The sequence below is a fragment of the Paramormyrops kingsleyae genome, chromosome 6, assembly GCF_048594095.1.
Source record: "Paramormyrops kingsleyae isolate MSU_618 chromosome 6, PKINGS_0.4, whole genome shotgun sequence".
Taxonomy (NCBI): domain Eukaryota; kingdom Metazoa; phylum Chordata; class Actinopteri; order Osteoglossiformes; family Mormyridae; genus Paramormyrops; species Paramormyrops kingsleyae.
This window is the reverse complement of record NC_132802.1, coordinates 35,047,001-35,069,338: the sequence shown is the minus strand read 5'-3', so window position 1 is coordinate 35,069,338 and position 22,338 is coordinate 35,047,001. Positions and strand designations below refer to the sequence as shown.

Below are 22,338 nucleotides of genomic sequence, written 5' to 3'. Positions count from 1 at the left end.
AAATGTTTTAAAGTCGCAAAACTCTTAAAAGCGAGCCGTATAAAATTGCATGAAACTAACTCCATATTTGCTTCCTAAACCTGTCACGCGTTACCTTGGTGACCAGAACTATTCTCGCGCCCGTTGTAAGGGAAGTCTATATTGAAACTCAGGGATACCCAGTTTTGAATTATTCCCACTTTAATACGGTTTGTAATAAATATTCTGAGAAAATGGTTACAGCTAACAGATTCAACGAAATTATAATTCTCCATTTACTCAAATGGCAGCAATAGTGTCTAAGCATGTTCATTAATGTAACTATAAATATTTAATAAGCGTTTATACACGTTTTTCATTCAATACAAAATCCTTGTACATTTAGAAACATAAACCTCATGTTTTAGTTTTATTTTTTTGTTGTTATGTTATTATGTGAGTATCTGAAAAATCGAATCATTTTAAAATAGAGTACCTTGCTCCGCTTTGCTTGCGCGAAATGTAAGGGCAGAGTTACCACAAGCTGCAAAACAACTTATAGTCTACATATCTGAATGTAAGGCGGGATGCATTGAGATTAATATATAATTACGGAAACTAAAATTTCCTTACTGGAGGAAAAGCATAAGGAGGTATATTCTCTAATTAGGCCTAATATGTCTGGGGATTACAGCTTTAAAAATGTCAGCGTTATATGCATTTAAGCACCGCGCAATTAAAATCGCCAACATAACTTGCATAGTAATGATGTGCTTTGCTGCGTACGAGTTACATGCGTTGTGCGGCATTGCCGTTTATATTGTTGGGCGCGTTTTTTCCCTCCAAGGTGCTCGTGAGAACATTGAGTTTGAGAACTAGATGAAATTGTAAAACATGGGCGCAATGCCCTATAAAAATAATTGTTACCAAAAATAAACTCATCAAATACTCCGGAATAGTACTCCGTTGAGAAAGCAGAATTTTAGCTAGATTTCTTTAGCTGAGTTTTGTTCTTGGAAACCGAAGATTTCCTATAGTTTAATAATATTTTTTGTTCATTAAATTGATTGGTTTTTCACCAGTGAGGCATATAAAGAAATGGAATTAGTTTTTTTGTATACCTTTGTATTATACAAATGATTGGAGTTTAACGATTGGTCACGATGTAGAAACTATGTAGAAAGGTAAAATTAGATTGGCATTTGAACTTCTTGGGACCGTCCAGAATACCTACTGACAATTTATATAAACATCTTAAAGATAATTAAGTAAACAAATTTAAGCCAACATCTTTAAATAATAGTGATGCTCATGAAATTCTAAAGGAATGCATCAGTCACAAAATATGTTCAGTATCCAATACCACAGTTTAATGAAAGTAAGTACTTCAGGTGTAAACAATAGTAAATTATCCACAGACTCCGAAACTAGATCCTCTAAATAAAAAAAGTGGAAAGTAAAGGGTTGTGTGTTCTATGTCAAAAGAGTTTCCCAGTGTACCTTATAGCTATGTTATACTACACTTGGAGAAACGTAGTCTGTATACAGCTTTTTAACTTTTCTTAATCCCTTGTCTTTTGGGTGAAAAACTGAAATATTTGTGTGTGCATTACAAAAGAAGGTGCATTGCTCCTCAGACACATAACATTGTTCTGTAAAAAGTAATTCATAAAAAGTTAAATTAGTTAACGGTTTATAACCTCTTTTACTACACAGTTTATATATACATTTAGCTTTTCACAAAAGATCCTCCGATTAATATTAGTGCATTTAAATTCCTCACAGAAGTGGAGAGATTCCTTTGACTCCTCCGTTCTGTAATTTATGATAAGTGATCATTTGATAGCTTTGTGAATCCAAGTCTTTGTGTGCTCAGAGATAGCAATTCATTCAGATTAGGGAGATGCCTTTACAAGAAGAAGAAGAGAAGCAGTGTTGTCTTAAGGCAAGAGGAAAGAGGTCCTAGTGGTAATGCTATCTTCCATCTTGGAGAGAGAAGGAGAGAGAGACACAATCTTCATCTCGTCAGCCTAACATCAACAGATCCGACACTTGGCCCTTCCTCTGAGTTTGCTCCTTTGAAATGACATAAACGCTCCACTTTAGCAGAGTGCAAAGGAAGATTGTCCGATAACCTCTGGGAAGCCGTGTACACCTTCCTATATACTCCTGATGTGCTTACTGCTGCTCATCTGGCTGCATGCAGCAAACGCTAGAAGCTTCTGGAAGCTGCCTTCAGAATCTAACCACACTCAATGGGAGAAGTTTTAAATGCCACTTCTGCTGCTGTCTCGGGCCAGTGAAACAAGTTGTGCTGCAGTGCTGAGCTCTGCTCCCCAGGGTTTTTAAAGTTTGGCAACATCTGTTTAAGTTTATTAGGCAAAAAAAGCTGTAACTCTGGCCACAGAACTTATGGAAAAAATAAACAGTTCATTATTTTAGATCCAGGACAGCAAAAAATTTGATTTGATTTCATCAGAGAAACCTTTGTATTCTTTTTTTTTTTTTTTTTATCAAGGTAAGACTTTACTTGAGGGGGCACATATAATGTAGTATTACAGTCTTACTTAGTGTATTAATTAACCAGAAAGTGTTAGTAATGTACTGATCCCAGTTTATTCATCATTAATCAGTCATAATGGTTCATGTATTCCATGCAGTAACTATGTTTGTTCATGATTTGTTCTTGAGTAGTAACTGAATTACTAAGTTACTTTTGCCCCCCGCCCCCCAAGGAAAGCGTTAACTTTATCAGTTACTATGGTTGCTGCTGTCATTAATAGCAATATCTTATAATCGATAATTAACAGTCAGTCTATATATAGAGTAATACTTCTCATAATTACAATATTCATAATTTTCCAGTAGTCTTACTCAATCACTTTTTACAAGGGGTGAGGGAGTCATTTTTAATTATCTTCTGCCCTTTACAACAAAATTCTTACAAGATGTACTGTGTAATGTATATAATATAAGTGACTGATGCTTGTTTTCACTGCGTCTGCACACAGTCCAGCAGAATCATGCAACACACAGGTCAGAATGAAAAAATCACTTTTATTGAATGGATGTAAACGAGCTGGTCAGCACTAACTATTCTGACACACAAAACCACATGGCCTGAAATTTTTACTTACCTTTCATTCTACACAACCAACAAGACACTGGTTAACGGCAACAGTATATTACATGCCCATGTTAGATTTTATTTTAAAACCGTTTTAATAGTACAACCCAAAACATGCCACACACGTTTATGAAAAGTGTACAGTACAAGAAGCACAACCAATAATCTAAAAAGACGTAGGGGAGAAGGACTTCATCATCGTTGCAGCACAATACACCCAAAGACCACTCTTAGATATGACATTGGTACTGTACTTCATATCAGCATGACCATGGCTGATACCAGTAAACAGGATGCAAAACATAAGCCTAGTTTCATTATGGAAATTAGCAGTAACGTGCCAACTGAATATATACATTACCGTCAGCAATCAAAAAACAAAAACAAAGCCATTATTTTACAGCAAAACTCACACGTTTCCCAAAAAATATCAATCATAATACATTAAATGATAATAAATATTGAAAATAACAGACACAGAATCCACAACTTAAGAAATAAAGTCAGAATTATAAAAAAAGAGAAATTTTCCATTTGTCACAGTGTTAATATAATCCACAGATATGCAATCTGAGTTAACAAAGAAAACAATTCTGAACCTCACACATGAAAAGACAAAATGCAAACATAACCTAAGCTCAATAGATAATTCATGAGTCAACAATTCAAACCCACCAACTTGTTGGTCATTCAGCATGAAAGCGTTTCTGCCCCCATAACAATGCATAAAATTGGCACTTCACATAAATAGTCATTTCCATCTGCACATTGCTTTGTATTTTTATTTATATATATATATATATATATATATATATATATATATATATGACTTAGCTTTTTGTGGTAGGTAGACCCTACTTCAAGTATTCAGAAATAATGTTTAAGAAGAAACTATTAACCTAGGACTCAAAAGCCCTCCTCCTAAAACAAAATTAAAGAGTATGAACTTAAGCTCCTTAGACAAAATTGTCTACTTTTTAATTTATAACCCTTTATATCCTGCCTGTGAATTCAGTTTCAAGTTACAATTGTGGATAATTGACAAAACTAAACTAGAACAATTCAGGCTAATTCCCCACTGCCTCCGTCCTGTTCATTGCACACTTTTGATAGATCCAACAAGACTTTCATATTAAATGAAGCAGTTATCACTGCCACATCCACAGGTAATAGCCATTTTGGCCTTGTATGGTATAACTTCCATTATTATACATTCAATTATACATTGGATTTACCGCCATTACTGCATAGATTTTGAATAATGTCCAGAAGGGTGTGAAAAGCAGACATTGCATTGACTATGGAGCTTTCATCATCCACCCAAAAATGCTGATGTTACTCACGAGTGCAATTGCTGTCCGCTGTGGTGAAGAAACCTTCCCCCCCCCCCCCCCCCCAGTTATTCAAAAGTTTAACTGAGATTTACTGTTAAAAACAAAAATAAACTAATCTCAGACGGCCGAGTGGTCCTTGTCAGTCTTCAATAATGACAGGTGGCAGTCTTCGTGGTGTTACGGCTGTGTCTGACCACTGCACACCGGCCGTGTAAACACAACGACCTCACTTAGGCCAATTACGTACCCTGGATGCTCAAATCAGAAGGATTCTAAGACACAGCTAGTTTTTGGAAATAAAAACCTAAAATATCACCGATCCAACAGATATTTCAGATCACTAGATGCAAAATACTTATACAAGATTTTGGAACGGATTCTAGCGGTATTTTTTCAGCCATAACCTTCCTTGTCTGTCCTTTGCACTGGGGAAGTACAAAAATGCTTCAGTCTTGCCTCACAATGTCAATGCATTCATCCATTCATTCATGCTTTTACCGAACAGGCTACACATTCTCTGTTCTCCAGTGGATGCAATAAACAGCACTTTCTTTTATAATTTATTTACTTTGTCTCTTGAGGAAGTTTGAAAAACAAAATAGAAATTGAATTCTTTTTTTTGTACATATACATCATATATATCAGACAAAATACAGACACGCAGATATACTTAATAGGCACCTGCCATCTTGTTCAGAGGGACAATTGGAGTCACTAAAACAGATCTGCTCAGTTTGGATTGGCTTGGCATTCTGAAACTAGCAGACATTTGTCGTATCCTGACCAGAGTCTATTCGAGCGTGAAGCCCAAAGGAAAATATTAAAAGAGGCATCACACAGACTAAACAGTCCCCTTTATGCATTTTGTTTGATCTGTAGCACTTTACGGACACTGGCATCTGAACCCAGAACAGCATGGACACTATTTTCTTTTGTCTTGGCCCATGTGTGCTGCAGCAAATCGTCATTTGTGTTTCATGTCAGACTGAGGGGAGATTACTGTATTTTTCACAAATCCTGCATGCGATGGCTTATAAATTATCCTTTGTTTCCCAGACACTTCATCGAACCAAGTGGCATCAGCACCATCACAGAGGAACAATGAAATGACCTAAGGAACCATGAAGTGTCTTAGCAGCTGAGGAGAGAATGTTCTGATTGTCATTTATGCAGAAATATATTGTGGCTACAGCATCATAGGGGCTTGGTTTGGGGGAAAACATCTGAAAAGCTATATGTGTATAAAAACTAAAGGTTAAATGGCATTAACCTCAAAGTCTGCATAGACTGGATCGGAAACCACTTCATACTCTGGACGTGGGTGAGGTACCACGAGGGGCGATTCCCATTAAGGCATTCCACACGCTACAGGGACTGGAGCTGGAATTGTGGAGGTCCCCTGTTTGGTGAAAACCATGGCCTTCCATTAGCCTCATGTGCGTTTTCCTCACCGCAGTGTATTGCTGAAGGTTTACTAGCAGAAGTTGAGGGAGCCGTACCCCTCCTGAGGTAAGCTGATTACAGGTAGTAAAGCCAAATGCAAACACAAACCAATCCAAAACAGAGTGTATGGCACTTTCTGAGGGAGGCTAGTGTAAGTGTTCACGTGTGAATAGGGGGTGTGGGGGGGGCAGTGCCTCCTCCGGTGTTACCAGAAGAGCGAGAATGTGGTTGTTTTGATGTTCTGGTCCAAGTACAGGGCTGTCAGCAATCTCCCTTCAGGCTCCAGATGACCTGATACCGGACCTACAAAGCGGCTGTCTGAGATGATCTGCCAGAGGACGTCTTCACGGAGAGGCGTGACCCTCCTGCGCTCCTCCTCCTCTCCTGGCTGTGGAAAGACACACACAAACAGGTTAATACTGGACAGCGTGATGTGTCTTAGTACCACAGTAAACATCCTGATGCATCCCTAGTTCGTGAGGAAAGCTGCTCACGGGATAATTTCAAAACTAAGCTATTCTGCTACAGCCAATCAGGCTGGATTCAGACACATGCTTACAACAGCATTAACCTTTTGATATCATATTGACATAACAGTGACAAATCCCTTCTGGAGTTAACAGAACGACAGAAGGATTTGGCGGCAGTGGAGTGTATCGACCGGGTGCTCCCCCCTGTTTGAGCAGTGCAAATGCCATCTCACTATCACTGACCTCCTGCCACTGAACCCACCAAAGCTACCTTCTGCATGGCAAAGCCACGTGCCAAAGGTTCCTTCATTAGACAGCAGACTACGGAAACTGCTGCCACGGCAGGCAGATGAGGGAAACTCCATCCCTGGTTAGTAACAGCAGTAAAAATTTATGCTGCTCTTGACATCTGGGTTAGAGTGGATTATGGTCCATGTGCTCGGCAAATGTTCAAAGGCTGAGCCAGAGGTACCAAAACAGATGCCCAGTTAAGAAAGGGACCAGAAATGCCCTTTGCTAACCTGTCACACATGGCACCTGCATTTCACATGGGCTAATTAGCCAAATCAGTGGAGAAAAGACAGACAAAACAGACTTTTTATCACTAGGAAATGTGTTTCCAGCTTGGTTTCAGGATTGAGTTTGAAAATCTCAGCAGGCCTCAGACCGATCCATACCTTCCATAACAATGTGTTCAAACTGTCATCTGCTAAAAAACCTACCTAATTCTCCAATGCGTTTTCCCCGGAGGTTAGGTTATTGCTACTGAGATCAAAGTTGGACCCTGACGTGCTTAATTATTTCATTTTGCCGATGCGATAAAATTACAGCACTGGGTAATAATATCACTTGAGACACGCTAGTCAGCGGCCTTCAGCTGCTCCCATAGAGCTTGGTTTTAATGGACACCAGGGTGCAAAGGTGCTCTGCTTCCAGAAAAATGTCTTAGAGTCACATTTATTTATTGTATATTCTTCAGCAAGAACCAAAACAAAGAACTGTTCCAAAAGGCAATTACAGTATATTGGCTCTACCATCACACTTCCAAATCACTCTTAACTGCATACAAAGCTTTAACGAGACAACAGGGTTTTTAATGATTATAATACATAGATTTCCCCTATGAAAGAGAAGGTATTGGTATATACCCAAAACAGACTTTCATTGATTAAAAAGCATATATACATATATTGCAGGCCAAAATCAGTGGACACTGATAATAATGTACCTGTATATCACATTAATGCAAAAATGCAATGGCCATTTGTACTGAACTCTGTCAGATGTGTTTGTTTAAAGTAGGGGAGGCAACCAAGTGCACAGCTGTAGGATAAAAGATATTCTACCCTGGGGAACTTCATTTATGGACTGAAGTAATGACCAACATTAAAATTCATCTGTATTTGCTAACTACAGACATGACACGCCAGTATGGGTAATTTCTGAGGGAAAACACAAGATAAAATTATGAAACTGATTAAATGAAACCTTTCAACATCATACTGTTGAAGCAATTTTATAAGTTTATAATAATGCTTTTTTATTACAAAAGTGTGCAAGCCACGTCACTTTACATAAAAACTGCAAGACATGGTCATGAGTTGGTTCATTGGTTAAATTATGTGCTCCCAGTACTTTAAGAAGATAGATGTTGTTCACTTCAGTGAGGTTAAAGTTTATAACTGAAATGAATGCTTGGTGAAATCTGGCATTTAGCGCATCAACAGCCTGGGAAAGATCTTGGTGCCTTTCCTGCCCCTTCACATCCTTAGCGGAACAAAGTGAATGTCATTGTGTACATTCTGAAAAAAATTTACATGCATTCAAAGAGCTGAATGCATTTGACCCTTGAACATTTGCATTTGAGCCAAATTCAGTTTTGAAATTGAATATGTATAGTCTTTCAAAACTAGCTCATCATTTACAAATACAAATTCAGTTAAGTTTGGCACTAATCTCCCGCTACACCCCTTGGTCATAGATTTCACAACAACAACTTGTTGATAGTTTCAAGTCATAGTAACTGCAAAATGACAGAAGGGAAGAAGAATACATTTCTTGTGTTTTGCCTGGAGGTCATTCACAATTCAATGGGGATGTTTCCACATCCATATACCTTTTAAGATCTGCAATAGGGGCAATCAGTTATGGATGAAAATAATAAACACACCAAAAACTAAAGCGTGTCTTCTTGTGGTTGAATTTTTTTCTAGAATATCTACTGTCTGAGCTCTAATACATGAATTTGCAATGAAGAAATAATTATTGTCAAAACCATGAAGAACAAACCAAGAGTACTCCAGAGTACTCCAAAATACTCCAGAATAAAGAAAGAATAAGAAGCCGCTCTAAGTTTCTTACTATAAAATATCTGTGAGTTGACCAGGGCTATACAGTACCATGTTGACTAACAAAGTTTATATGTCCTTGAGCCACATAAAGTCGGTATTTCTTGTTGTTATGACAGCTTTTGACAGTGTTTCAGGAGTAAAGGAATAAATTTCAGCTCTACCGAAACTAATATTTCTAGAACATTCTTTCAAAAGAGGAGAAGAGATTAAATAATAAGGCTGGAAGCCACTTTTTTGATGAGCAGACATGGAATTCTCTTTATTTTACGATAGGATTTAAATTACAGGTCTTGATAGAGGATCAAGGGTGAGAGATCTCTGTATTTTAATAATACTCTGAGTGTGTCTGCCAGCCACCTGGACTGTGATACCTACAGTAACCTATTCTCACTGTTGTGTGTGGAGGGAGACATTCTTAATCTGTGTTTACTTTTTACATCTGACGTGTAACCTTCTCCCATTTCAGTTATGCCTCTACTGCATTGTAACAAGATAACAATGATTTCTTTTAAAGCAAAGCGCAGCTATCCATCGACTTATGTCCAGGTTTCGCTATGGAAGTGCGAACAAAAGTCAATCTGGATGTATCTCAGTCATTATAAGGGACAGGGCAAGTATACTGTATTGCATAAGATACAATATCACACACATTTAAGTAAACCTCTATACTGGCAGCACAGTCAGTTTATTTTGGTGCTTACCGCATGCTGTTCGCATGGTAAAATATGTCTGCTAACGGCTGCTATGTCTGCTTCGGACATCTCTCAATAAATTTTATCAAGGCTCTTTTGGGACGTAAGTATGATTGGATGTTACTCGATAGTCCTCGGATGACTGTACTGAAATAGACCTCTACAGCTATGCAGTCTCTGGGCGTATTTTATTCAGTTATGGTAAGTCCGCTGGTATCTACTGGCACTGCAGGTATCTGTCCTAGCCTTCGGTGTCACTGCGATTGTATTGGTGAGGGAAATACCACTGGGGTTTGTGACGACAGCAACCATTCATATACATATAACTAATGCTTCAAGTTGGAATATTTTAAATTGGCTTTTGTTGTTTGAGACGTCTGAGCTACATTCAGTCCAAAGAAGCAATCAGAAGATGCCACTATGGGTCCCAAAATGCAAACTGACCCGGAAACAAAGAAAACAGAGAAGAAGACTGGAAAATAAACTGACCTAGTTTATGAGGCAACATAAATCACTGTGTAAACAGGAAGACAGTGGTGGATCCCTTCACGGGGACGATTCAGTAACAAAGAGCTCAAACATCTGCACATTGTCCGTGTCACGTCTGCAATTAAATGCTATGATTCTTATTAGGAAGTGGTTATGCTCTGTTTGCTTGGTCTGGATGGGCAGTTTGCGGCATTCAAAAGACCCCTGCTGTTGGAACTAGTGGCCATATACGAGGCCGGGAGCAGCCGGATCAGAGTGGGTAGCAGAGCTAGTGAGTTCTCAAGCAAAGGACCCATCGGGCTGCCCCAGGCTCTGCCTGATGCCTCCCAGTCACCTGACCAAGTTAAAGTAATACTTGGGCACAGTGGCGATGCAAAGCACCGAGACCCCGACGGGCTTGCTGTGCTGGGGAAAGCTGCAGGAAGGCTACCTCCTGACACAAACGTAAACGCTGCTTCGAGGCACTTCGAGAACACCAGTGTGGATCCTCTGCATATGAAATCTTGTGCTTGGATGTCGGGTATTGAATAACTACAAAATGTGCACTGTGCTTAAGTAAAGCAGCATGTTCATTTTTTTTCTTCTTTACATTTAAGTGGTCCTAATGTAAACTGCTTGTAAATAGAATCCTTGCAGACATTTGGGACCACCAATGTGTTTTCTGTTGATCTAAGCTCTTTCACTACCAATTATAATGTAACTGTTGTCATTCCCCCTTTTTAAAAATAAGTCAATTCTGATGCCAGTACAAAGTTTCCTCTATTCTACTTAGTAGGAAAAACAAAAGCTGTTTCACTGGATGGAGCATAAACGTACTACAAAATGCTCATGGAGTGAGGAAAGAGGCCACAGATGATTCCAGTTACACAGAAAAAAAGTCTAAAATCTCAGAATATAATCAGACGCTGATTAAAAGAAACATTTTTCTCCCTAAAACATAGTCATTCTAGAACTAATGACTGATACATTACTGGACTTATTTCAGGATATGATAGGTATAGATAACCAAAATATTAATTGAACACACTGTTCTGATTTAAAATGTGACCGAAGTAGTGCCACACTGCTATTCTAAAAAGACCATTATTTTTTCCCACTAATCATAGACATTCTCCCTGTACCTGACAAAATGTAATTTCCCTTATTGCAAGATAAACACAAACTTGCTCCCACACAAACACACAATGTCATGCTACAGTCAATGCAAAGCCATGTATTTATTACATTGCGTTGCTTATTACATTGGTCACCACGCTTCCATTGTGCTGGAAGTTGGAGCGTATCCCCTAAACTCCACCTCTCCCCCCGAAACACCCCCGGAGTATTTGCAGCATGTCGGGGTCACTGGCATTGCCGCCTCGCATTCCTGCTAATTAGCGTGTTTACCCTTTTCAGCAGCGTGCTCCAGAAAGCTTCCTGAAGCTGCCACACTTCCGCCCCCATTGGTGGTGGTGGGCTGACCAGCTGTAGATTTGCAGCCTCATTACCAGGGGTTAGGCCAGCAGGACTGACCCCACTGACCGCTGCAGGACTAGTGGACCCCAGCTGGACAAGGTCAGGCACGAAAACACAACTGCCATCAATTTCTTAAAATCTGCTATGTTTGCGAGCTGTGTGGGGGTGGGATTTTAATGAGTTAGCACAAAGGCTAACAAACGAAGGGAATAAGCAAGATTTTACCTGTGATAATTGATTAAAAACAATGGGTAATGATTCAGTCACCTTTCTCTGTTTCTCTGCTAATCCACCTGAAGTCCGTCATACTAAAGTTCAGCGTGTGCTGTTGCTCACATCAGGCTACAGTCATCAACTGGTAATGTGTTTCTAACTGGAAGAAAGCTTGCGTGTTAGGGTACCGAACTGCAAGAGAGCAGGTTCTTTATTCCAATATTCAGCCGCACGAATCCCAGTGAAAAAGCACAGGAACCTGGCGTATAATTTATACACCCCCTGCCCTCCTCAGAAGTACAAGTCAATGCAGATTTCTCTACAGGGAACCATTAATTACACTGAGAAAACTCGAATTTAATCAAGGGGGGGAAAGAGGGGATCTGATTATCTGAATAGTCACTCATTGTAACTATTGCATATTCATGTCCTATTATTAAAAAAATTATACCCATTCTCAGCCAAGACAGGAAGGCTCAGGCTGAAACACTGGGCCAGCCCCACAATGCCCTCAGAAAGCCATTTTATTTCTCTGCCATAGCTTCCAAAAGTACAAACAAAACTCAAAAAAAGACAAATTTCATTGTCAAGATGCTAAAAGTAGTGGGTGATTGAACTTGACAGTGGAACGTTTTTGTGAGTTTGTAAATGTCCTAAAAGCATTTTATGGATGAAAGCCAGCACAGAAAACCATTCCTAAAGAGAATACGCATATGCTTAAGCATATACCAAAGCTGGGCTAACATTTAATATCTATAAATCAGTTTCAATACATGGTATTTGTCGGGGGAAAAACGTTGCTGCCTTCATGTGGCTAATAAATCATTTAAATAAAATTGCAAAACTAACTAGGTAAGGTAACACAAAGGTAATACGTCTCGTTTTATTTGAATTACAAATCAAATGCTGCCCTTAGTATGTTGAGTAGGGCTCTGTTACTGCTGCCCTTAGTAGCCTTTCAGGGATGTTGAGTAGGGCTCTGCTACTGCTGTCCTTAGTAGCTTTTGAGGTATGTTGAGTAGGGCTCTGCTACTGCTGTCCTTAGTAGCTTTTGAGGTATGTTGAGTAGGGCTCTGCTACTGCTGTCCTTAGTAGCTTTTGAGGTATGTTGAGTAGGGCTCTGCTACTGCTGTCCTTAGTAGCTTTTGAGGTATGTTGAGTAGGACTCTGTTACTTTTGTTGTTACAGAGAAGGCACGCTATTTTTGTGGCTACCAAAGAATGAATATCCAAAGACTTTTGAGGCTCCCCGGCCCATCTTTAATTTGAAAGATTCTGATTACTTGTACAGGTTTGGTGTGTTACAATAAAACACACACTCATGCTGGAATGTTGGCGATTTAAAGGGTGACTAAAATATGGTCCACATCAGGCACTTCATGAAAGGAGAATATCTCCTCTGGAACAATTGCTTCAAGAGCTCTTTCGTCTGACTTTTACAACTTCCTCCTGGTTGGAGCTGAAGTTCTAACCCAAACAAAACTCCATTTTTGTTATTGGCCCTCATGGCATGTAATTGAGAATCAAGGTAATTATCCCTCCAGCTGCTTTCAGTTCTTTTTATGTAAGCAATACCTGCCTAATCCTGAGAGTAACAGTAAAAGGCTTCTATTCCTCTAGGCCTCAAGGCCTTCTTGAATTAGAGAGGAAAATGGCTGTTTTTCCTTGCAGTGCCTATTAATATTATGGTTCTCCTGAATCCTGCCCCCTTTGAAGCCTTTTATGTTAGCCTAAGCTGCCATTTGACTATTAAACAAATCTGAAAAAGTTAACTTTTAGGAATTTAGCCATTCAGGGCCTGGGTGAGCAACCTTCACTTCATTTAATTTTTTTTTCTTTTGTAGACCTGAGAAAACTAAGAAATAGTAACATAGAATAAATATGAACAATTATTATTATTCAATAATGTATTAACTATGAGGCTCAATTTAAATACATTTAACCATATACATAAAAAAAGAATAATAAATCAATAAATAAATAAATGACCAAGTCAAACTGCAGTATTATTTTACCTTTCATAAAGCAGGGGAGCTATCCATCAACAAGATCATAAAAATATATTTAGACACCACTAGGGGGAGTTAATTATCGATTCAAAGAGCATACATAAATCAATGAGTTACGGTTAATTAAAATGCTATCGGGGTTAGCCAGTCTTCCTGTTGAGACAAGTGCTCCCCATGCAGCATTCTGTGCAATTCTCTCTCTGAGAGAACAGCCAAAGAGAAAAAGGCTTCTTTATACCCTCATCATAAAAATAATCTTTAGCCACCATGCAAGGAGAATTTCTTTATTTTAAATAAGTCATCGTTTCAGTTGCAGCTTAAGCAGGTATTACTGTATGTAATTCAGTGCTGGTTTTCAATCTGAACGTGGAACGCTGGCGCTGCTCAATAGACAGACAGTAAAGAAGTGATACAGGTGGAATTTGAAGCATGACACTCTTTGCAAAACTAATTATTTTGATATTTCCAAGCACATATAAAACATTTTCCTAGCAAGGTTGGATATTAAAAATAATAGTTTACCAATAGTAATGCAGAAAGGTTCAGACCTTTATGACTGGAGAATAATATACCCTGAGGAAGACTAAATGTACAAGTTTCTTTTTGTGCAGCGTGTGATTCTGAAGGCAGCAGAGGAGGACACTAGGGAAGCTGGATACTGGGCTGCCCTGTCATTGGGAAGGAGATGCAAAGGAGGGTGGAAAGCAGCTGTGTCCATGAAAGGAACTAGAATTAATGTCAACAAAGAAAACCACACTACTGCTGCTCCTACCTCTATGAGCAGAAGCACTCACAGCTCAGGCAGAGTAACCTACTGTGAAGTGGTATGAGGAGATGAGCAAATTATATCACAAGGTTATAACTGCTGGTGTACTTTGGTCAGGCAGGTCATGGCACCGTGCTTTGTATTCATGCCTAAGAATGTTATGCTTTTGCAGATAAATTCATCCAGTTGTTCCTCTATTCACATTACGTCCAGGCCTAGAATAGTTTGGTATAAGACAAAGCAACAATATTCACTTTCACAGCGAGCCAGTGGATAAACTCTGTAATAAATAAGTTTTAATGTTGATGACAATCATAGAAATACAGACGTGGACAAATTTGTGGTACCCTTCCACAAAAAAAAAAATTGAAATAACTTGAAACTGACAGAAGTTTAATGGCATCCCTTATTGTTTATTCTATATTTAACACAAATTTGACTTTGCTTTTGATTATTAATTCAGTTGAATATTTAAATATAATTACAACAAATGAAAATGGCACAGACAAAAAAAAAAAGATGGTACCCTTAATTAATATTTTGTGGCACCACCTTTTGCAGTAATCACTGCCAACAAACGATCTCTGTACGTCACAATGAGACGTCTGCATTTGCCAGCAGCTAGTGTGGCCACTCTTCCTGAGCACACTGCTCAAGCCGTGTCAGGTTGGAAGGGTGGTGTCTCCACACTACAATTTTCAGATCTTTCCATAGATGTTCAATAAGACCTGGGTTCATGGACGGCTGTTTAAGAATAGTCCAATGTTTTTTTCTCAGCCATTGAGTGCTTTTAGCTGTATGTTTTAGGTCATTATCCTGTTGGAGGACCCATGACCTGCAACTGAGGCTGAGCTTTCAGACACTGGGCGGTAATCTTCACTCCAGGATGCCTTGGTAGTCTTGAGACTTCATTGTGTCCTGAACAGATTCAAGGTTCCCTGTGTCAGATGTAGCAAAGCAGCCCCAAACAAAACCGAGCTCCTCCATGTTTCACAGTAGGTATGGGGTTCTTTTCTTTTAAAGCTTCATTTTTCCTTCTGTAAACATAGAGCTGATGTGACTGGCCAAAAAACTCCAGTTTTGTCTCATCAGTACAAAAGGACATTCTCCCAGAAACTTTGGGGCTTGTCAACAGTTGTTTGCATTTTGGCAAATTCCACTCTGGCTTTTTTGTTTTTCTCCTGGGTCTTCTTGGATGGAGCATGTTATTGTTCAAAATGTGATGGATGGTGTGATCAGAAAGTGAGGTACCTTGACCTTGGAGCTCAGCTTGAATGGCTTTAGTTGGTTTCCTTTGCTCTTTTCTACCATCCGCACTATTCTTCTGATCAACCTGGGGTTGCATTTCCTCTTGTGTCCACGTCCTGTGAGGTTCCAGGTTCCAGGAATCTTATACTTTTTAATAATATTGGCAACTGTGGTCACAGGAACATGAAGCTGCTTGGAGATGGTCTTACAGCCTTTACCTTTAACATGGTTATCTATAATCCTCTTTCTGAGCTCCACAGACAGCTCTCTCCTTTGCTTTCTCTGGTCCATGTTCAGTGTGGTGCACACAATGATACCAAACAACACAGTAACATGTTCTTTCCCTTTAAATAGGCTGAATGACTGATGAAAAGCTTGAAGGCACCTGTGATACTAATTAGGGTTAAACACTTAGTTTGAAACATGACTATAATATAAGGATAAATAGTCTCTTTAGGGGCACCAACAAATCGGTCCATACTATTTTATCATGTCTTTGTAAAATAAACAACAAATAATTTCTTTTCACAATTTTATTGGTTTACTATATCACATACTAAAGGCATGTAGGTATACATGAGAAAATTGCTTTTAATTGAATCACTTTACAGGAGACATTGTTTCAATGAGCTGTAAGGGTACCAATATATTTGTCTGCGCCTGTATATATTCCAAATTGTTTCCCATGCACAGGATGCACAACAAAACCAACAGCAGAAAAGTGTAAATGTCAAACCCAATATTCCTAAAACCTCTTTTTCAGCACCAAGCATTCACAGGTAAAGGCCCTGTTATGCATTTTCTTGAGGTCCTGACCTTCTTCTGGTATATCTTGACAGAACCAGACATGGTCTCCCCTTGAAAAAGCTATGGTAACAGCCAATCTGCAATCGCAGTCAATCATGCTAAAGTTATCAAAAAGAGACAGGGGGTTTTTGAGTGTTCCAGAGGGACCAAAGGCAGGGGTGGGGGGAGATGGTGGTGGTGTGCAGGTTATTGGCAGCATCTTTGGGGGGAGGTACTAACTACTGATGCGGGGCCACCTAGGCCTGTAAATGGTCCTATGAAATCAGGCCTGTGTGTGAAGGGAAGACTCAAAAACACTCTGATACCCTGATAAGTCAAGTGGATGGAAAATTGCTCGGAAAGTAAAGCCCTCATGCTTCTGTCTGCCGCTGCCAAAAGACGCACCAGTCTGACATGCTTCCAAAACCCTGGTGCATAAACGGGGAATTGATAAGGCCCTGAGGTGTGGAGGCATGTCGCTTTGAGGATTTTATCCCCATCACATTGTTTTTCAGCTGGTTCCTCAGAAGTCCTCGCAAATTGACTTACACTTGATAACTTTGCGTCAGACCAAAACCAAGCCTAGAGTCACCGTACAGCACAAATCTGATTGCTTGTGTCTACTACAAGTACAGAACTTGAATTTTGCTGTTTGCAATGAACAGCAGCATACAGTGCTCGCATAAAGTGTAGTATCATTATTTGTTAATGTAATATATTGTGACGTGTTATGTTACTATGAAGTTCCCATAAGGAGGAAGTACAGTGTTTTGATTATCTATGCAGTTTCTATTATCAAAATTTTCTGGCAAAAGACAGTTTTATAGCTGGCTATTTACAGAAGCAATTTAGACAAAAAAAAAATCTATGCATTAAAGGAGCATGACTGTAGCCATCACTGTATGCATTGTCTGTGTTTCAGCAGAAATGCCAATATGAACTCATCTAAGGTATCGTACAGTGCCAAAATGTCATGTCCAACCTGCACTTTTCCAGGTCAAATGTAACTTGCATACTTTTGTTCCTCAGAGGTTTAGTATCATTGAACTGAAACACTCCAACCACAATAGAGTAAAGATTTAAGTACTAATCATCCTACTAGGTCTTGAGCATGTGATTTTTATACACTTTGCATAGTGTGATTTGTGAAATGTGTAACATTTGCAGATATTTTAGGATTTAAATATATTAATATTAAATATTATTATATAATATTAAACTAGAGCTCAAATTATTTTTATTGTGATTAATCGTGCACCTTGGTGATTAATTGCATAATTAATCAATGTCCTACAAGACTATCAAAAAAAGATTTTATTGTCTGTATATTCAGTATAGAAATATATTCCAAACACAAATCTCAAAATGATAAAAAAATTTATTATGCCTATATCAGTGTTTCATGGGTCAAATAAAGCAACCATGACATAAATGTCTTAGACTCCACTGTCTACCAACAGACTCTTCTTCTCTCAGTTTATGAAACCGTTCTCAAAATATTTATGTTTTAAAAAAAATCTAATTTAATCTAAAGCTATTTGGCTCTAAAAACTGAAGCTGAAAGTGTATTTACTAACTTAATACCATGTCATGAAGGTTCTGGTCACCCAAGACAGACCACACTAAGGGAGGGTCTTCATGACCACCGCGTCTGCCATCCAGACACAGGTATTGGACTCTGTACTGCATCCCCGTGTCATGCTGCACCATGTCTCAGTGCCTGGCATCAACTGGACTATGGGTTCATCATCCCCTGCACAGGTTGCCGTTAACACCAGCGCAGAGACGACTACGTCTGGAGTGGTGCCGTAACCGGGAGGTATGGACTTGTGACGAGTGGCATCATGCCACGTTCAGCGATGAATCTCAGTTCTGCATTACCATGGATGACTGTTGTGTGAGCGTATAAGGGCGCCGAGGGGAGAGGACCAAACCTATGTTGACTGCCTGTATCATGTTGAGGTCCTTCCGTTGCCAGCCAGGTCCCCCAGTCTTTCCCCAATCGAACATGTGTGGATCAGCTCAGACGTCAACTCAGACCCAGTGCCAGTCTGCAGGATCTCGAGGGCCAGTTACAACAGCTGTGGGCCGACTTGCCGCAGAAGAGGATAGAATGGCTGTATGACTCCCTTCCGCACCGTATCGCTGCATGTATCCAGGTCTGGGTGGGAAGGTGTCATAACCTACTGACATGGGACCAGCAGTGTGCCCATACTGGCAACTCTGTTGTCCGTTTCATCTGATATTATAATCAATGCGATACAGTCACATGACCTTCCACCATATGCAGATTAATTTCCACCATTCCGTCTGGGTGCTTCCCTTTTTTTTCACTGAGTGTATTACACATTACGATGTTTTTATATCCTCTGAGCCATTTGCCAATTTTTATAAATCAGCTTCCCTATGAGATTTGTTCCCTGTGTAAATTAAAAAAAAATAATAAAAAAAACTTGATTTTAGGTTTGAATGCTGGGATTACACACCATCATCACCGCAGCTCTCGCACTGTTTACGGAATAATGAATATGCACTGAATACTATAGATCTCTACTAAAAATCTTTGGTCATATTTTTCTCCCTCTGGGATATCAGAATTAACATATATAAAATAATTATGTGTTAATTAATAAAAATAAAAATGAATGCTAATGCATTTGACAGCCCTACATTAAACATTGAGATTTGGTGCCTTTGGAACACACTTCCAGCGCTGTGTACAGTCCACACCCTACATTAAACCTACTGAGATTTGGTGCCTTTGGAACACACTTCCAGTGCTGTGTACAGTCCACACCCTACATTAAACCTACTGAGATTTGGTGCCTTTGGAACACACTTCCAGTGCTGTGTACAGTCCACACCCTACATTAAACATTGAGATTTTGTGCCTTTGGAACACACTTCCAGTGCTGTGTATGGGCCATGCCTCAGATTCCAGTGAAATTAATGAATATTTGTTTCCCTAACAATGTCGGGATGATAGTGAATTCCTGTTGACATCACAGCTCTGAAACTGGCTGATGTCTGATGGCATTTCAAGGCTTATTCTTGGCACTTGTCTCCACATATCAATTTTCAGACTGTAGCTTGTGCACATTGTATAAAACATGTCCCAGCCTCCTTCTGGAATGTCCCATTGGGTATTTCAAAGTCTATAAAGGAAGAATTTTTATAAGCCATAAAAAAATGGCAGCTGACCATGGCAAAATCTATTTTAAATTATATAAATCTTTCTATAAGTATGACTAGGTTGGATGAAAATGCTGATATTTTTTCTTCTTAGCAATTTTGTTCCATTGCAATTTTATTTTGGAGGACTGGTGCATATGCAGGGGGAGGGTGTCTTTACATTTCATCTCAAATATATTTAGGATCATTTGAACCAGTTAAGAAAATAAATTTGATCCTTAAGATCTCAATCTGCTCTTAAGGAAAAACAGACTTAGAGTAGAGTGGAGGCTTTCACGTTCTAGGTGGGAGCCCACGGAGGCTTTGGGAAACTCCTCGCTCTGACATCAGCAGCGGCAGCAACCCTTCTCAGTAGCCGCACATGCAGAAAACGCGTCCCTATAAATCGGCTGTTGAAGGGTGCCTTGCTGTACAGCCAGATGAAATCTTTTACTCGTCTAGGAAATTCTGATGGATTTATGGAAGAAAGATACAATCTCCCGAAACTACCATGGGATTTTCATAAGAGAGATGGTTTACTTCTCCACCTGTACTTTCCAGATCAAACACAGACTGATTATACTAACACAGACTAATGATCAATTATGTCTATTAGTCCATATTCCAATAATAAACAGCGCATCACCATAGCAACAATAAAATACAATGTCAAAACTGTCAACTGTTTCAAAGTAGTTGCCAATACTTTGTAATATATGTGCATATTTTCTGACTAGATTTCTCTGCCAAACAGATAAGTGCAAGTCAGCCATCAAACATTAACGGTAAAACAAATGATTTAGTTGTAGCTGGCTGAAATAACAAAACCTGCCTGCAAATCCCCCATTTTCATTCCAAATAACTCACCCCTATAGCAGTGCAGTCACACCTGGCCCATCAGTGAACCTGTGCATGTATCATTCCTGTTATCAGCCAATAAGGTGGTTGAGCACAGCCAATAGTGGCAGAAGGGTAATGGGAGACTGGGAAAAGGCAATGGTATGCCAGAGGTATAGAGTCATGGTCCAGGGATCACTCCAGATTCAAAACTGCGAATCAGTAAGCGCAACATAAAGTTTCAAAATTTGATTGCAGCAACTGTTTATGCACCCCTTTTGCAACCTAATATGAAGCAAAAACTTACAGTTAAAGCATGAAAAAAGGCCAATGGACAATGGTAAGAAGCTAAGCACTGACTTTGGCGGGCAGAACTTCATGCCAACACTCTGAAGACATTCAGAAAAGAAAGAAAGAGGCGTTCGCTCCCCCGGCTGCAGCCTGATAGCCTCCAGCGGCACACGGCTGACCTCACTGCATATCCCTGGCCCATGGCCTGGGGCTTTCCAATGGTCAGGTCATTATTTTTAAACGCTGACTGCAGGAAGGGCCAGTCATTTGTATAATACGGTGTGTTTGGAGATCACGCTCAGGGTCAGTGTGTTCCAGCCCCGGCCCGCCCTGACCATCCATTTCAGTGTCCCACTCCTACTTACCACATTCCCAAGGTCAAACCACCCTTCAGACAACGGCAGACCTCTAATCAAACGCATGCCGGGGATCTTATTATTGTCACAAGCAGAATATTACACTTTATATATCTATGGTCACCTGAGAGGAAAACACTGAAAGGGCTGCACAGTTCTACCAATCACCCCTGACAGATACAATAAAGCATGACCTACTAGAACCCCATTTCCTTTCTCTTACAACCCTGACAGACATCTGCATTCAGACTAAGAGAGACTTATTTTAGCTCTAAAGAGTCTGCTGGCTATGCAGATTAAAATGATGCTAAATAATCATAAATGAAATTAAATGAAAATACTTATTTTGCATATACAACGCTTGCTGTGCAACCTTATCGGAAATCAATAAATCACTACAGAGCTCTTTATTTACTCTGAGATTAGACAGAGGCTATTTCTAGGAGAGGACTTTCTGCAGCAGGCAATGTGCCATTCTCAATAACATATGGAAATTAAGATGACCCATATGAAGACCTTAAACCCCCCCTAAAAACTCCAAATTAAATCAATGACAGGAAACGCTCTCTCTCTCCCACTGAGCAGCAGTAACCCATTTAGGAAAGAGATGTTAATACTGTGCGCTGGGGGCAGAAGGCAGTTTGCGTGTTGGGGTTTGGTATGCTGCTATACATCCTACTACAGGTTGATGGCTTCAGGAATAATCCCACTGCAAATGTACTGGAGCAGTGGTGCCACAGTTATGGTTTCAGATGCAGTGAAGACAAGACTGCAAAAAATCCCATTTTAAAACATTAAGCGGTGTCACATGATATCTAACGCAACGCTACAACTTTGCGTACTGGCATGCAAATGTATGTTGACGTCATTCCATTTTTGTTAATGAAACCATGCTGTCGATTGTGCTGTTTACATATACACCGTGTCCACTATATGAGCTACTCAGATAAACATTTATTTTATTAAAGGACAACACTTAAATATGTAGACTGATTTGAAAACACACTTTTACTCAACATAAACATGTCATGTGTACATAGGCAAATTTGTTTGTGGAAAAAAAACATTTATATAACTATTGCAAGACTACCATTCCTCAAATGAATTCTAAGCTAACAAGAATATAGAACAGGGAGATTGAGTGTATGATAATAATTAAAACGAGTCTTTTAAGGCATTTTTCTCACTGGTGTAATTTAATTAATTGGGCTTGTGAAGCCCTTGGTAGCAGTCAATTTTTTAAACTTTCTTCCCGTCGGCGAAATAACGCGGCAGCTTGTAAGAGAAACTCATATTTTAAGATTTCTAACAAAAAAATAATACCAGAAACGGGACAAAGGTGA

General features: G+C 39.4%; 1 protein-coding gene across 6 annotated transcripts in view; it reads right to left on the bottom strand.

Annotated features, from left to right (window-relative positions):
• Positions 1–2,995: 2,995 nt before the first annotated feature.
• Positions 2,996–22,338, bottom strand: part of LOC111848779 (ERC protein 2-like) — a 222,640-nt gene continuing 203,297 nt past the window's right edge. For all 6 annotated transcript variants that reach the window (XR_011992010.1, XR_011992011.1, XR_011992008.1 and 3 more), the window contains one exon: positions 2,996–6,250. The gene's annotated coding sequence lies outside the window, so the exon portion shown is untranslated. The remainder of the gene's footprint in view (positions 6,251–22,338) is intronic.